This window comes from Hordeum vulgare, chromosome 7H (genome assembly GCF_904849725.1).
Source record: "Hordeum vulgare subsp. vulgare chromosome 7H, MorexV3_pseudomolecules_assembly, whole genome shotgun sequence".
Classification (NCBI taxonomy): domain Eukaryota; kingdom Viridiplantae; phylum Streptophyta; class Magnoliopsida; order Poales; family Poaceae; genus Hordeum; species Hordeum vulgare.
The window spans coordinates 606,277,657-606,293,325 of record NC_058524.1 but is presented as its reverse complement, the minus strand read 5'-3'; the positions used below and the strand labels follow the sequence as shown (position 1 = coordinate 606,293,325).

At 43.5% G+C, this 15,669-nt stretch overlaps 1 long non-coding RNA gene across 1 annotated transcript; it reads left to right on the top strand.

The window, feature by feature from the left end:
- Positions 1 to 756: 756 nt before the first annotated feature.
- Positions 757 to 4,575, top strand: LOC123411352. Its single transcript, XR_006613245.1, has 2 exons — positions 757 to 1,080; positions 3,766 to 4,575. It is a non-coding gene; the product is annotated as an uncharacterized LOC123411352 (long non-coding RNA).
- Positions 4,576 to 15,669: the final 11,094 nt, after the last annotated feature.

Genomic DNA, 15,669 nt, shown 5'->3' with positions numbered 1-15,669 from the left:
CTTTTGATACTATTATTTTTAGCACAATATAGAAGCAACAACGCTCATACATATGCATTAATACTCATCCTTATAAACGCGCGCGCGCGCACACACACATCTTATCTCGAAGTATCTTTAAAAGACTAAACCAGCACACCATTGTCTAAGTCGCATTGACCTTCCATAATTCATGAAAACGTCTCCTCCAACAAAACGTATGTCATCGAAAGGCCTGAGATAAATTCAGAAAAAATGTAAACGCTCATAACATATTTACGACTAAGCCCCTGGTGGACTAAACATACCACTACTCCCCGGCTTTTGATATTCCATGGGGTCACAAATCGACAGGACCCCTTTTCCTCCCCCATCGAAATAAATAAATGGGCAATACCGTGTTGTATTGTAAATGTTTCTCCTCCTCTCCTATAAATACATCCCATTTCCCTCTCACCCCTCCCACACACCACTCCCAACACGAACAAAGCAAGCTCCAACACAAGAGAAACTGCAGCAAGAACCGCAGCAGAAGCAAACTGACCAGGCGCAGGTCCTCTGCTACGCTTCCACACCAACACAACCATGAGACCCCGAGCCTAGTTCTTCATCGTGAGCCAGCGCGCGGGGCCGCCGACGGTGGCGCCACGCTCGCCGTGGCAGTCGCCGGTGCCGTACCTCTTCGGCGTGCTGTCTGCAATGCTAGGGCTCATCGCCTTCGTGCTGCTCACCCTCACCTGCTCCTACTGGAAGCTCTCCTGCGACAGGTGACGCCGACGGGGAGAAGGGCTCGTCATCCGGAGCGTCCAAGACTCCAAGTCGGCCCTGGATTTCCAGGTGCACGTGCACGTGGTGGTCATCATAGCCGGCGATGAGTGGCCCACGCTCCTCGCCAAGCCGGTCACCACCGAGCGCGAGCGCCGTCAACGGGCAGGAGAAGAAAGTGGACGAGCAACGCTGTGAGGTGAGCTTCCAGGTCCGAGGCAAATGCCGCTGACGTGCAGAGCCATGAGCCCAAGACCATGAGACCAGCAGCACGACGGCACTGCAAGAAAGATAAGAGAGACAAGAAAAGGAAGAGAGTATGTATCTATAATTGCGGTAAGCTTCCTCTTGAACAATTCTAAAATCGTGTTAAACAGTATCCCTGTCTCAGCTTTGTTTACTTCATAATTGTCCGGTTTTGTGATCAAACTCCCTAAATATAAGTGTTTTTAAAGGTTCCACCAGGAAACTACTCCCTCCATTCCTTTAGGGTGTGTTTGGTTGGGGAACGAGGTGGAACAGAATGAAATGGTTCCATGACATTCCATTCCACTAGAATGGGTCGGTTACGTTCATATGTTTGGTTGAAACAATAGATGGAATGAAATGGTTATATCTGAGCGTTTGGTTGGTGGGAAGTGCAGCCCAGCATGCCTGGTCGCTGCCGCCGCCACGCACCAGCAGCTCGGGCCGCCGCCAGGCACCAAGAGCTCGGGCGTTCGCCGCCGCAAGGCCCCAGCATCTCGGGCTGCCGCAAGGCACCAGCAGCTCGGGCCAGCGCCGCCAGGCACGAGCAGATCGGGCCGCCGCCGCCGTGAGGCACCAGCAGCTCGGGCCAGCGCCGCCAGGCACGAGCAGATCGGGCCGCCGCCGCCGTGAGGCACCAGCAGCTCGGGCCACCGCCAGGCACGAGCAGATCGGGCCGCCGCCGTCACATCTGCTCCTCAGATCGAGTGGGGGGGGGGGGGAAGACGAGAGAGAGCGAGAGCGAGACCCGTTCCGCGTGGTTCCTCCAATTTGAAGGTACCAACGCATTCCGCATCTGGCCCGAATATTCCCTTAGTGGGAACGAGTTGGTTTTAGTTCCAGTTACATACTAAACACAGGAACAGGGCCTCGGAACGGGTCCGACCCGTGTCATTCCAGTTGGTGACTGAAACCAAACACACCCTTATACACGGCCACGGTAAAAAGTACAATTTGCATCTATATAAGGCCATCAACATTAATGGAGACAAAATTTAATACGTAATATTTTTCCATACTAGCAATTTGTTTAATACTTACATGCCGTAGTCATAATGACACTTAGTTATTTTCATCTCATTCCTTCCTTCATGCATGCAACATATTAATGATCTAGGTTAACAAAAAAAAACTTGTCTTGCAAAGCAGTCATTAAAGTTTATATTGTTACCTGTAATATGAATTTATGGCCTTGTACAAGACAATGAAGGGAGTACATACAGATGTATATAGACATATTTTAGAGTATAGATTAACTCATTTTGTTTCGTATGTAGTCATTTTTAACAAAATCTCTTAAAAGACTTATATTTAGAAACAGAGGGAGTACATTCATACGCAAAATGCCATGAAGTGCCTGGATTCCGCGCCATTGCATAACTGCATATCACATTATCTATATCTAATATTTAAGACCAAGTTGTATTTTCTGTATATCTACAGTGCTTTTTAAAAAAGTACAGTGATTTTTTACACTGCTTTTTTTAAAAGTACAGTGATTTTTTACAGCAGAGTGGATTTTCAGCTCCCGGGTGCCTAGGCACACTCTATGAACAGTAAAATCAAAAGAAATAGAAAACAAAATAAGAAAAATCTGAAACTTTGCAGCATCAAAGATGATGAAAGTTTGTAGGTGTTTGCAAGTTTTCATGCCAAAAAACTATTCGAGGAGCTCTACACACGGAAAATATTTCAATGCTTGAAGTTTTGAGCACTTTTTAGCTGTAATCTAAAATTTGTTTGTACATCTTTCTCTACATGATATTTTGACATGAAAACTTGTAGGAACCTACAAAGTTTGATCATCGTTGATGCTGCAAAGTTTCAGATTTTTTTGATTTTGTTTTCTATTTTTTTGATTTTACTGTTTATAGAGGGTGCCTAGGCACCCGGGAGCTATCACACCTTTCTCTTTTTACAGTGCTTTTTTAGACAAGCTGTATTTTCTGTATAACTACAATGCTATAATTGCAAATGTGTTCCTTACACAATAGCGTCACAAATGATATTCCTCTGCAAAAAATAATCACAAATGGTATGTGATTAATATGCACGTTGTAATCAGTAACCACCAAAATAAGCAGTGTACATCTTATATTTTTTTCTACAATTAGATCTCCTTTTATTCGAAGGACTTCCTTAGGAATTTTGGAGGATTGGAATCCTTAGAAGTTTTTTCCATATTCGTTGTTTGTTTCATAGTATTCACTCCTTCAGAAATTTTCCCAAGGATCCTTTTGTACTAAATTTCATAGGAATTTTAGCATCCACGAAAAACTCTATGAAAGACTCCTCCGTTTTTCCTATGATGCAATCAAACAAACAAAAACCCTATAGGATTGAGATGAGTATGACATTCCAATCCTATGTTTTCCTATTCCATCATTTTTAGAAACATGCGAATCCAAAAGACCCTTAAAATGGGACTAGCACCCTAGAGCGATCAAAGGAGCTCCTTTGAATCATTGTTTTAGTAAAATCATATACTTGCCTAGGTTTAAAAGAACACTTGTGAGAACAACATTTCCACTTTACTAATTAAAGGTGGTAGTATTTTTTGAGACTTTACATTGTATTTCTGTCCTTGGGGATTCACATACTTTTCAGTTTGGTTTTAAATGTTAATGCAGAGGTTTCCCTTGGCTTATGACGTATAGATGTTATGGCTCGATTAATTCTCACATAACAATGCATAGTTGGGATCTTAGACTATATTGTTTATTGGATTATTTTCAGATATTTTACAATAACCCCGAATATCATGATGCATTGCAGATGACATCAGATTCATTCACGGAGAGTGCTTATGAGTACATTGCTACTGGCCTGGGTTCCTACATTATCTCTTGAAAGGGGGTTTCGTCGCCCTATACGAATAAAGCAACATCCACATTAATACAACAAGAGATGCAATTGTGCGTACAAGAAAAATATAGGCTTATTGGGGTAACAACACAAGACATGCAACATGCTATATGTCGACCACGTGAACACCATCCAACATGTCTCCTAGACGGTCCTTGTCCCGCCGTGTGCATAGTGGGTGGTACTACTGGAAAATTGCCAAGAATTTAAACAGAGTCAGGAGCACGCTGCAAGAAGACTCTCTTGACAACCATCTTATTATGCATCGTACATAGGGTCCAATTCATTGCCATGAACACCAATCAGAAGAGTCGCCTCCTCATATCAGTTTGTCTTGTAAATATTATTCCCTTGACGCATCATAAATGCAATAGATATAGCGTGGCTGGTATTCACAACTAGTTACCTTGCTATTCGAAGACAGAAACAAAGCTCTTTTTAGAGAGCATGGGTCAATCCCATCAATAAGATCACTTAGCTTACTCAAACTTTAAAGTCTTCCATTAGTTTTATGAGACAGGAAGTGATATTGTGTCACACATGTATATATATAATTCTAATGGAGGATATTACCCTTTAGCAACTAACCGTCTACTACCTGAGTAGCTTCGATTTTGTGATGATGAGAGGCACGAATGTATGTGTGGCCCAGATATTTGTGCATTAACGTCATCATCTGTTTGACATCAAACATATTCTAATAATATCAGCTCAAAGATTTATGAATTGTCCCCCCAAAAATGATTGCCTTATCCCACTGTCCTCGTCTTGTCATCAAATGCTTCTTCTTGTCTTGGTGAAAATAGTCACAAACACTAGTGGGGACGGGGCCTTTAGCCCCGGCCCGTAAGGGGCTTTAGTCCCGGTTCACCAACCGGGACTAAAGGGGCGGGACTAAAGGCCTAACCTTTAGTCCCGGCCCTTTTACAAGCCGGGTCTAAAGGTGCTCCACGTGGGCGCCTCGTAGCGCCCCACGGGCAGGACCTTTAGTCCCGGTTCATTACACGGGCCGGGACAAAAGATTTTCAGATTTTGCTTGTTTTCGGGTTTTTTTTTAATGAAATTATTTTAGGGTTTTAGGGTTTTAGGGTTTAGTTGTTCGGGAGATTAACGTGATGCCTCGTTTGGTGTTCGGGAATTAGTTTTCATATAATTTAAATAAAAAAAATTATGCATATATATAAGGTTAACTTATCTTACAAACGAGCATATATATACAATTATATGGAGATCTGAATTATCGGGACTAGAGCCCGTCTATTTGATTACATGGACGAACATCAGTAATGGCCCCTAGCTACACTAAATCGTCCTTTGTCATCTATAGCTTCCGTCCTCAGAAAGGTCGCAGGCTCCTCTACAACAGCAATCGCGCGTTGCTCTGGTAGGACCTTCGTCGTCATGGCCGTGTGCTATATAAGAAGAGGAGATGAATATGAATATCAATCATGATAACAAAGAATGACGGGTAAAAATAGAGGTGTGAATGTTCATTGCTTACATCGAATCTGTGATCCTTGTGCTCAGAGGTAAACGTGCGAATGGTCTCGCAAACATAGTATCCGCATAGATGCGTTCCCCGTGGCTGCTGGTCGCACTTTACGAGAATAGAATATATATAATCAAAATAATAATCTAGCATCATAAATGTATTGAAAATAGAAGTATATCATACTACTACTTACCTGAGCCGCTCTAAAGGTCAACTTCTCATGCTCGATACCGGGAGTCACGCACTTGAACCGCTTCCAAACCCTGACCGATAAGGATAATGATTTGCTAAGTTTTTCATTAATTAATATATCAAAAAATCATCGAAAGAGATCGATAGAGCGCAAGAATGATTGAAATTACCCTTGAAGCATGTCCTGCAGGCTTTGGAACTGTTCCAAGGGTCTCGATAATGGGTCGAAGGCATCAACTCTTCCCTTATCAATTGAATGTCCAACAGAATCCAATGAAAGCTGCACATGTATATATATGTATATATATATATATATATGTGTGTGTGTGTGTGTGTGTGTGTGTGTGTGTGTGTGTGTGTGAGTAACTTATCAATTACACTTATAAGTGAATGGACACAATAGAGTAAAGACCCTCACCTGAAGTTGTATGGGAACAGTATGTGGTCACAGAAATTTTGATCTGTTAGAAACCTTAGAAGGTTTTCCTCCGTCTCCTTGGGATAATTAGTTAGCGTCGCTATATGTATTTTATCTAGGTCAATAAACCCAATATTTAGGATGCTCTTACTTTTACAATCCAGCATCTTCATTCTGCATAATAGAGTACAAGTTATATATAGACAATGAATTGAAATAACTAAACAAGTTATATGTAGACAACGAATTAAAAAACTTACAGACAATAGCAACTCATAAGCGATTTGTCGAGGGCGTCGCTATTGTACATCTGGAAGAGTTCATCAAAGTCGATATGGATTTGTTCGGGGCGGCCGTAGTACTCCTGTGGGACACTCAGCACGATCATCGTTCTCCCATTCTTTGATTCACTTAAGTACCATTGATGCAAGTAACGCATATTTGTTGGGAGATCATCTTTGCTGACCAAAGGCTCACCCATGACAAACTGTGGCTTAGGGGCTACCACAGTCTTGGGTATCTTGTCGTCTTGGGAAGACAGCAATTCTTCAACCGAGACACCACATGCAGCCGCCAACTCCTTTGCTCTTTCTAAAGCTAGCCCCTGCACCGGAGGGGGGACATTCTCGGTTAACACCTTGAGGGGTGGGATCGACTGTTTGGCCTGTTATCCAAGCTGAGGAACGTCTGATTTTTTCTTGCTTGTAGTTGAACTTGATTTGCTCCCACTTGCACTTGCACGTGATCTGCTCTTTTTCACTTCCTTCTGCAATGTGCGTGTATAGTCATCAGGCTTATGGTGTAAGTCATAAGGTCTGATAGGAAGATTAGCATGACGTACCTTTGGGAGGGGCGACCGTTTGCGCTTTGGGGTGCTCTGTGGCTTAGGAATCGTCGGCGGAGCGTTCTTGGTGGCACGCTCCCGCTTAGTATCCGGAGCGGGCGGCGGCGGAGACGGACGACCCAAGTCCGGCGGCGGTGATCGAGATGGACTCGTGTTGTGCTCGCCGACGTCATGTGGAGGGCTTGCACGTGATCTGCTCTTTTTCACTTCCTTCTGCAATGTGCGTGTATAGTCATCAGGCTTATGGTGTAAGTCATACTGTGATGGAAGGGTCGTGAAGTATTTTGCAAATGCTATTTGCTTCTAGGTGTATTCCGGGCGGGGCTCGGGTTCCTTCTTTTTCATCTGCGCATCATGATGTTCCTTTGCTATCCTGGCGTTTTCCTCGGGGGTACGATCATAAGGTCCGATAGGAAGATTAGCATGACGTACCTTTGGGAGGGGCGACCGTTTGCACTTTGGGGTGCTCTATGGCTTAGGAATCGTCGGCGGAGCGTTCTTTGTGGCACGCTCCCGCTTTGTATCCGTGGCAGGCTCAGGCTTTGTATCCGGAGCGGGCGATGGCGGAGCGTTCTTGGTGGCATGCTCCCGCTTTGTATCCGTGGCAGGCTCAGGCTTTGTATCCGGAGCGGGCGGCGGCGGAGCGTTCTTGGTGGCATGCTCCCGCTTTGTATCCGTGGCAGGCTCAGGCTTTGTATCCGGAGCGGGCGGCGGCGGAGCGTTCTTGGTGGCACGCTCCCGCTTTGTATCCGTGGCAGGCTCAGGCTTTGTATCCGGAGAGGGCGGCAGTGGAGCGTTCTTGGTGGCACGCTCCCACTTTGTATCCGTGGCAGGCTCAGGCTTTGTATCCGGAGCAGTCGGCGGCGGAGCGTTCTTGGTGGCACGCTCCCGCTTTGTATCCGTGGCAGGCTCAGGCTTTGTATCCGGAGCGGGCGGCGGCGGAGATAGACGACCCAAGTCCGGCGGCGGTGATCGAGATGGACTCATGTTGTGCTGGCCGACGTCATGTGGAGGGCTTGGAGGTAATGGAGGTGTAGGTGACCTGCAACGACTCGGAGGCGGTGTTGTCCTTGGGGCCGAGCCTGGAAGCTTGATGTAGTTCTTGTCCCATAGGATGACTCCACCCAGTACTTCTCCGAGTGTCCTCTCATCTTCGGGTCCAACTATGTCGAGCTCCATATCATTAAACCCCGTCATGATTTCATCCACCCCGACTTTAGCAAAGCCAGCTGGAATCTCACGGCCATGCCAACGTGCATCAGGGCCAGAAGGTAAAGCTTGTCCGACGGCCACCTTCATGGATATGTTCTTGAATTTCTGATGGAGTTCACATGATGTTGACTCCTTGATTCCATCCACGGGGTAGCCGGGACCGCCCTCTATCATTCTTCGTTCATCGTCGGGCGGGGCCTCAGATTCAGCCACGCTGCTTTTCCGCTTAGATGGGGCGCCGGTAATATCAAGTGCAGGATCTTCCTGGCGTGGTACTCCTCTAAGCTCATCAATCTGCTTCTGTTGCTCGTTAATCCTGGCAAGCAACTGGTTGAACTTGTCATTCTCCTCATCCTGCTGCCGCTTCTTTGCTCTCTCTCGGCTTCTGTAAGTGTCTTGGTCTCTGGCAAACCCAAGCCACCACGGGTAAGATGGACCGAAGCCTCGCGTTCGTTCTCCATGTTCGTCATTGCCGAGGACCAGTGTGAGCAAATCTTTATCTCTATCTGCAGTGAACTTTCTTTGTCCCTCCTTAATTTCTTTCACTATCCTTTTCCAATTCTCCCTGGGTATCCTAAGATTGTCATTGCAGATGAGGTCCCCTGTTGTTTCGTCGTACGACCCACCATGCGCAAGGAACCAATTTCTTGCTCTCAATTCCCACTCATCACGGAGTGGTTCAGGTACGATGCCTTTATCTATCAGATCTTGCTCTTTCTTTTCCCACTTTGGGATGGCAGTCTCATAGCCCCCTGGCCCCAGCTTGTGGTGATATTTCTTCTTGTCGGCATTTATCTTGTTCTTTTCTGATAATGTCTAGGCATCTTCTGACTCCTTGTACTCTTGAAATTCCTTCCAGTGATTCGCCTGCTTGGCTAGATACCCCTCGAATACTGGAACTTTCTTTGTCTTCAGATAGTTTTTCCATAGCTTCTTCTTCCAGCTACGGAACAGTTCGGCCATCTTCTTTAGAGTCCACTGCTTGACTTTGGCCCTCAGTTTGTCTGCGGCGTCTTCATTCTCACATTCTGGCAGGTTGAAATGTGACATGAGATCATTCCAAAGATTATCTTTGTACCTTTCGGCGACATAGTCACTATTGGCTGCCCCTTTGCGCTTGTTCCACTCCCGAACGCTGATCGGGACGTGATCCCTAACGAGAACTCCGCATTGCTTCTTGAATGTGTCAGCAACATTCTTAGGAAGCTTGGGTTCGCCCGTAGGCATTATCACCTCAAAGATGTAATGTGTCCGTGCATCCAACTTTCTAGTCGGGCCTCGTTTCGTAGATTTGCTCGATGTGGAGGCCTAAGAGGGAGAAACATTCGTCAAATGAATGTATATGTATACAATATAGAGCTATATCCAATATTTTTCACATATTACAAGTGATTGTCGAACTTCATATGTATACCTCGCCGGACTTTATTATTTCTTCACCGGCTTCCCCATCAGTGGAGCTATCACCTTCTCCGTCATTGGACCTATCTCCTGCCCCATCGGCTTCATCTTCGTGTCGCTCGACCTCCATTCCATATCCGGAGTCGTTTAGATATGACGTCGGAAATTCAGCTGGTTCAACGTCGGGGCCGTCTTTGATTATATCTTCGAGAAGTTTTTCCTCTTCGAGGTTCCTGATATGTGGATCCATAGTTCTGCAAAAAACGGACATTTGATTAACTAATAAACTAACAAACTATATAAGAGGGGTTGGAAACTTCGAAGGCTCGTTTTATATAGGAAGACCTTTAGTCCCGGGTCTTGGCTAGAACCTAAACTCTAAAATACCAGCCGGGCGGAGCCCAGTCCCGGACACTTAAGCATATACAATAGCAAAATTAAACTAGTTCTATTAATTTTCTTGCTAAAAATAAACTATTAACACTTAAAGCATATACAATAGAAAAATTAAACTATTAAGACTTAAGCATATACAATAGCACAATTAAGCAATAATCTAAGAAATACTATTAACACTTAAGCATATACACTATACAATAGCAAAATTAAATGACAAAAAAAATATTTCTTCTTCTTGTAACCCTAAACTAATTTTTCCTCTTCTTCTATTTCTCCTCTTCTTCTACTTCTTCTTCTACTTCTACTTCTCCTCTTCTTCTACTACTTCTCCTCTCCTCTTCTTCTATTTTTCCTCTTCTTCTCCTCTCCTCCTCTTCTTATTCTCCTTTTTCTTCTTTTCTTCTCCTCCTCTTCTTATTCTCCTTTTTCTTCCTTTCTTCTCCTTTTTCTTCCTTTCTTCCCTTTCTCTTCTTTTCTTCTCATTTTTCTTCTTTTCTTCTCCTTTTTCTTCTTTTCTTCTCCTTCCCTTTTTCTTCCTTTCTTCTCCTTTTTCTTCCTTTCTTCTCCTTTTTCTTCCTTTCTTCTTTTTTTCTTCCTTTCTTCTCCTTTTTCTTCTTTTCTTCTCCTTTTTCTTCCTTTCTTCTCCTTTTTCTTCTTTTCTTCTCCTTTTTCTTCCTTTCTTCTCCTTTTCCTTCTTTTCTTCTCTTTTTTCTTCCTTTCTTCTCCTTTTTATTCCTTTCTTCTCCTTTTTCTTCTTTGCTTGTGCTGGCCGGAGTGTTGGGGAGGACGGGGCGTGGGGCTTACCGGCCGGAGGTGTCGACGGCGTGCGGCGAGGAGGACGGCGGCGCGCGGCGAGGAGGACGGGGCGGCGTGCGGCAAGGAGGGCGGCGCGCGGCAAGGATTACGGCGGCGGCGAGCAGGACGACGGCGACGGCGAGGAGGACGGCAGGCGGCGGCGAGCAGGACGGCGGGCAGCCTGACGGCATCGTCGAGTTCGTCGCTTGCCGCGCCGGACAGGAGAACGAGAGGAAGAAGAAGAGAAATGGACGATTTGGGTTCGAAATTTTCTAACTCCCGCTTATACAGGTGGATCTTTAGTCCCGGTTCGGGGCTCGATCCGGGACTAAAGACCCCTTTAGTCCCGGGTGTAGCCACGACCCGGGACTAAAGGCCCTTTTTCGGGCAGACCAAAAGGCGGGAAGCAGGGGCCTTTAGTCCCGGGTGGAGCCACGTCCCGGGACTAAAGGCCCTTTTTCGGCAGACCAGAAGGCAGGAAGCAGGGGCCTTTAGTCCCGGGGCGTGGCAAGAACCGGGACTAAAGTGTTGCCTATATAAACCCTCGCCCTTGCCCACCATATCCCCTGTTTTTTGGTTGTTGAAGTGTGACCATGCCATGCTCTTGCCACTCTAGTTCATGCACATGATGTGTTCGATGAAATGCCCAGGCCACTCTACTTAAGCTTTCTCCTCTCCAAGCTCGACCTCCAAGCTCCATTTTCCTTAATATTTGTCTAGGTTTGGTCGTGCACCAACTGCGAGCACCACCGCGGTGAGCCTCTTGTTCTTATCTTCTTTTTAAAATCAAAAAAATCTTACTTGTATGATTTAGATACATACTTGTATAAATTACTCACTTTCATTATTTTTTGTTATTATATAGTGCGATGGTTTTGGTATCCGCCTCCGTCGGTCCTCATCCTGTCTATGATTCGGATGTGGTATATATTATCTTTTATAACTATTTGTTTTATTTAGTGTTTATGACAATTATGATGACCAATGTGACATATATTTTTTTAATCTAGGAGGTATGTGAACCGGAAATTCCAACCCACATAAAAATTCTTGTCGAGAAGTTAAATTTGGTTGAAAAAGAAAACAAATACTTGAAGAAAAATTGAAAATAATTGAGGATAAGAATATGGAACTGGAGTTGCATGTTGCCGATGTCATCGATGATCGCAAGATGAAGATCGATGCGATGCGGTTGAAGATGGATGCAAGGCGCTTGAAGATGGATGAAATGCGCTTGAAGATTAGGAATATTAGAAAATATAACATTGATAAAGAGGCTTGGTATCATTACGCTGTTGGGTCAATTGTTACCTTAGTTGCGATTTTGATCGCCTTTGTTGTTGCATTTAAATGTTTTACATAGTTGTATGTTGTTTTATGAGAGAACTTTATGTATTTATTTTTTGCAATAATAACATTTGATCACTACTGATCTTTGGCTTTAATGTGATGATGAACTTGTATTAATTTGGTCATATGTTCTGCAATGGTTTTTTGATATATTTAATTTCATAATAGGGATGAATCGCCAATGATAATATTTAATTTCATAATATGGTTTTTTGAACTCCATACTTTTTGTGTGTTCAACAATTTCTGACTTCATTTGGTATATTTCGTGCATTTACTTATTTTTTTGAGCTAGTTGACCCTGAAATTGAAAAGCACTACAAATGAACTCTGAAAATATTGAAAGTTGGCATGCTATCATCATTTCAACCACATAGCATGTGTTAAAAAGTTCAGAGGGCTACGACAAAAACTGGATGCACTTCGTGTACAAAACGGACAATCTCTCTCGAAGTATGAGGGTTTCGAACGAGAACTCATCTCTTACAAAGGGATTTCATTTTTTTAACATATTTGAAATCCACACTTTTTGTGTGTTCAAAATGCAGCATTCAAAGGCACATCACAAAATTTCAACAATTTCTGACTTCATTTGGTATATTTCGTGCATTTACTTTTTTTTTTGAGCTAGTTGACCCTGAAAATGAAAAGCACTACAAATGAACTCTGAAAATGTTGAAAGTTGGAATACTATCATCATTTCACCCACATAGCATGTGTTAAAAAGTTGAGAGGGCTACGACAAAAACTGGATGCACTTCGTGTACAAAACGGTCAATCTCTCTCGAAGTATCAGGGTTTCGAACGAGAACTCATCTCTTACAAAGGGATTTCATTTTCTTCAACTTATTTGAACTCCATACTTTTTGTGTGTGCAAAATGCACCATTAAAAGGCACATCACAAAATTTCAACAATTTCTGACTTCATTTGGTATATTTCGTGCACTTACTTATTTTTTTGAGCTAGTTGACCCTGAAATTGAAAAGCACTACAAATGAACTCTGAAAATGTTGAAAGTTGGCATGCTATCATCATTTCACCCATATAGCATGTGTTAAAAAGTTGAGAGGGCTACGGCAAAAACTGGATGCACTTCGTGTACAAAACGGACAATCTCTCTCGAAGTATCAGGGTTTCGAACGAGAACTCATCTCTTACAAAGGGATTTCATTTTTTTGAACTTATTTGAACTCCATAATTTTTGTGTGTTCAAAATGCACCATTCAAAGGCACATCACAAAATTTCAACAATTTCTGACTTCATTTGGTATATTTCGTGCATTTACTTATTTTTTTGAGCTAGTTGATCCTGAAATTGAAAAGCACTACAAATGAACTCTGAAAATGTTGAAAGTTGCCATGATATCATCATTTCACCCACATAGAATGTGTTAAAAAGTTGAGAGGGCTACGAAAAAAACTCGATGCACTTCGTGTACAAAACGGACAATCTCTCTCGAAGTATCAGGGTTTCGAATGAGAACTCATCTCTTACAAAGGAATTTCATTTTTTGAACTTATTTGAACTCCATACTTTTTGTGTGTGCAAAATGCACCATTCAAAGGCACATCACAAAATTTCAACAATTTCTGACTTCATTTGGTATATTTCGTGCATTTACTTATTTTTTTGAGCTAGTTCACCCTGAAATTGAAAAGCACTACAAATGAACTCTGAAAATGTTGAAAGTTGGCATGCTATCATCATTTCACCCACATAGCATGTGTTAAAAAGTTGATAGGGCTACGACAAAAACTGGATGCACTTCGTGTACAAAACGGACAATCTCTCTCGAAGTATCAGTGTTTCGAACGAGAACTCATCTCTTACATGGATACTATGAAAATGAAAAGTGTTGAGATCCATGTACGCAAGATTGTTGAGATCCACTGTTGTCATGCCGTACTTTTGGTCTACAACTACCTCGCCTCCTGTCAGCTTCACCCATTTGCACCGAAATAAAGGGATCTTAAAAGTAGGTCCATAGTCAAGTTCCCATATCTCCTCTATGTACCCGTAATATGCTTCCAAACAGTGCCCATTCTCGTCTGTTGCATCAAAGCGGACACCACTACTTTGATTGGTGCTCTTTTTATCTTGGGCAACCGTGTAAAATGTATTCCCATTTATCTCATACCCTTGGAAAGTACATATAGTCGAAGATGGTGGCCTGGCCAAACAGTACAGCTCATCTCCAACGGTGTCGTCATTCATGAGATGTGTGTGCAACCAACTACCAAAAGTCTTCTCGTGTTCCCCTTTAATCCAAGAGTTAGCCTTCCCCGGGTTTTCGGAGCGTAGAATATTCTTGTGTCTCACGATATACGGAGCCACCATGGTGGAATTGTGTAGAACTGTGTAGTGTGCTTGAGAGAAAGAATGCCCGTCCATACATACTTTTGCTTTCCTTCCTAGTGTGCCTTTTCCTGTCAGCCTATCCTCATACCGAGATTCAGGAACACCAATCGGCTTAAGGTCAGGAAGAAAGTCCACACAAAACTCAATGACCCCCTCTGTTCCATAGCCCTTGGAGATGCTTCCTTCTGGCCTAGCACGGTTACGAACATATTTCTTTAAGACTCCCATGAACCTCTCGAAGGGGAACATATTGTGTAGAAACACAGGACCGAGAATTGTAATCTCTTCGACTAGGTGAACTAGGAGGTGTGTCATTATATTGAAGAAGGATGGCGGGAACAACAACTCAAAGCTGACCAGACATTGGACCACATCAATCTGTAACCCTGATAGACTTTCTCGATCGATTACCTTCTGAGAAATTGCATTGAGGAATGCACATACCTTCACAATTGCCAGGCGAACATTTTCCGGTAGAATTCCCCTCAATGCAACCAGAAGCAATTGCGTCATAAGCACGTGGCAGTCATGAGACTTTAGGTTTTAGAATTTTTTGTCTTTCATATTTACGATTCCCTTTATATTCGACGAGAAGCTAGTCGGGACCTTGATACTGAAAAGGACTTCAAAGAAGATTTCCTTCTCTTCCTTAGTAAGATCGTAGCTGGCACACCCTTGAAACTGCCCTGGATGCATGCCACCTCTTCCTTTATGACGTTCCTGGTCCTCCCGTGCTTTCGGTGTATCTTTTGACTTCCCATACAAGCCCAGGAAGCCTAGAATATTCACGCAGAGATTCTTCGTCAGGTGCATCACGTCGATTGCCGAGCGGACCTCATGGACTTCCCAGTAGGGTAGCTCCCAAAATATAGATTTTTTCTTCCACATGGGTACGCGCTTATCAGGGCCGTTAGGAACAGGTTGGCTGCCAGGACCCTTTCCAAAGATTACTTTTAAATCTTTGACCATACCAAATACTTTAGCACCAGTACGGATGACAGGCTTCCCCCCGGGTTCTGTCTTGCCATTGAAATGCTTGCCTTTTTTCTTTAAGGGATGCTTGGGCGGAAGAAAACGACGATTGTACGGATACACATTCTGTTGGAAATATGCCCTTGAGGCAATAATAAATTAGTTATTATTATATTTCTTTGTTCATGATAATCATTTATTATCCATGCTATAATTGTATTGATTGGAAACACAATACTTGTGTGGGTACATAGACAAAACACTGTCCCTAGTAAGCCTCTAGTTGACTAGCTCGTTGATCAAAAATGGCCAAGGTTTCCTGGCCATAGGCAAGTGTTGTTACTTGATAACGGGATCACATCATTAGGAGAATCATGT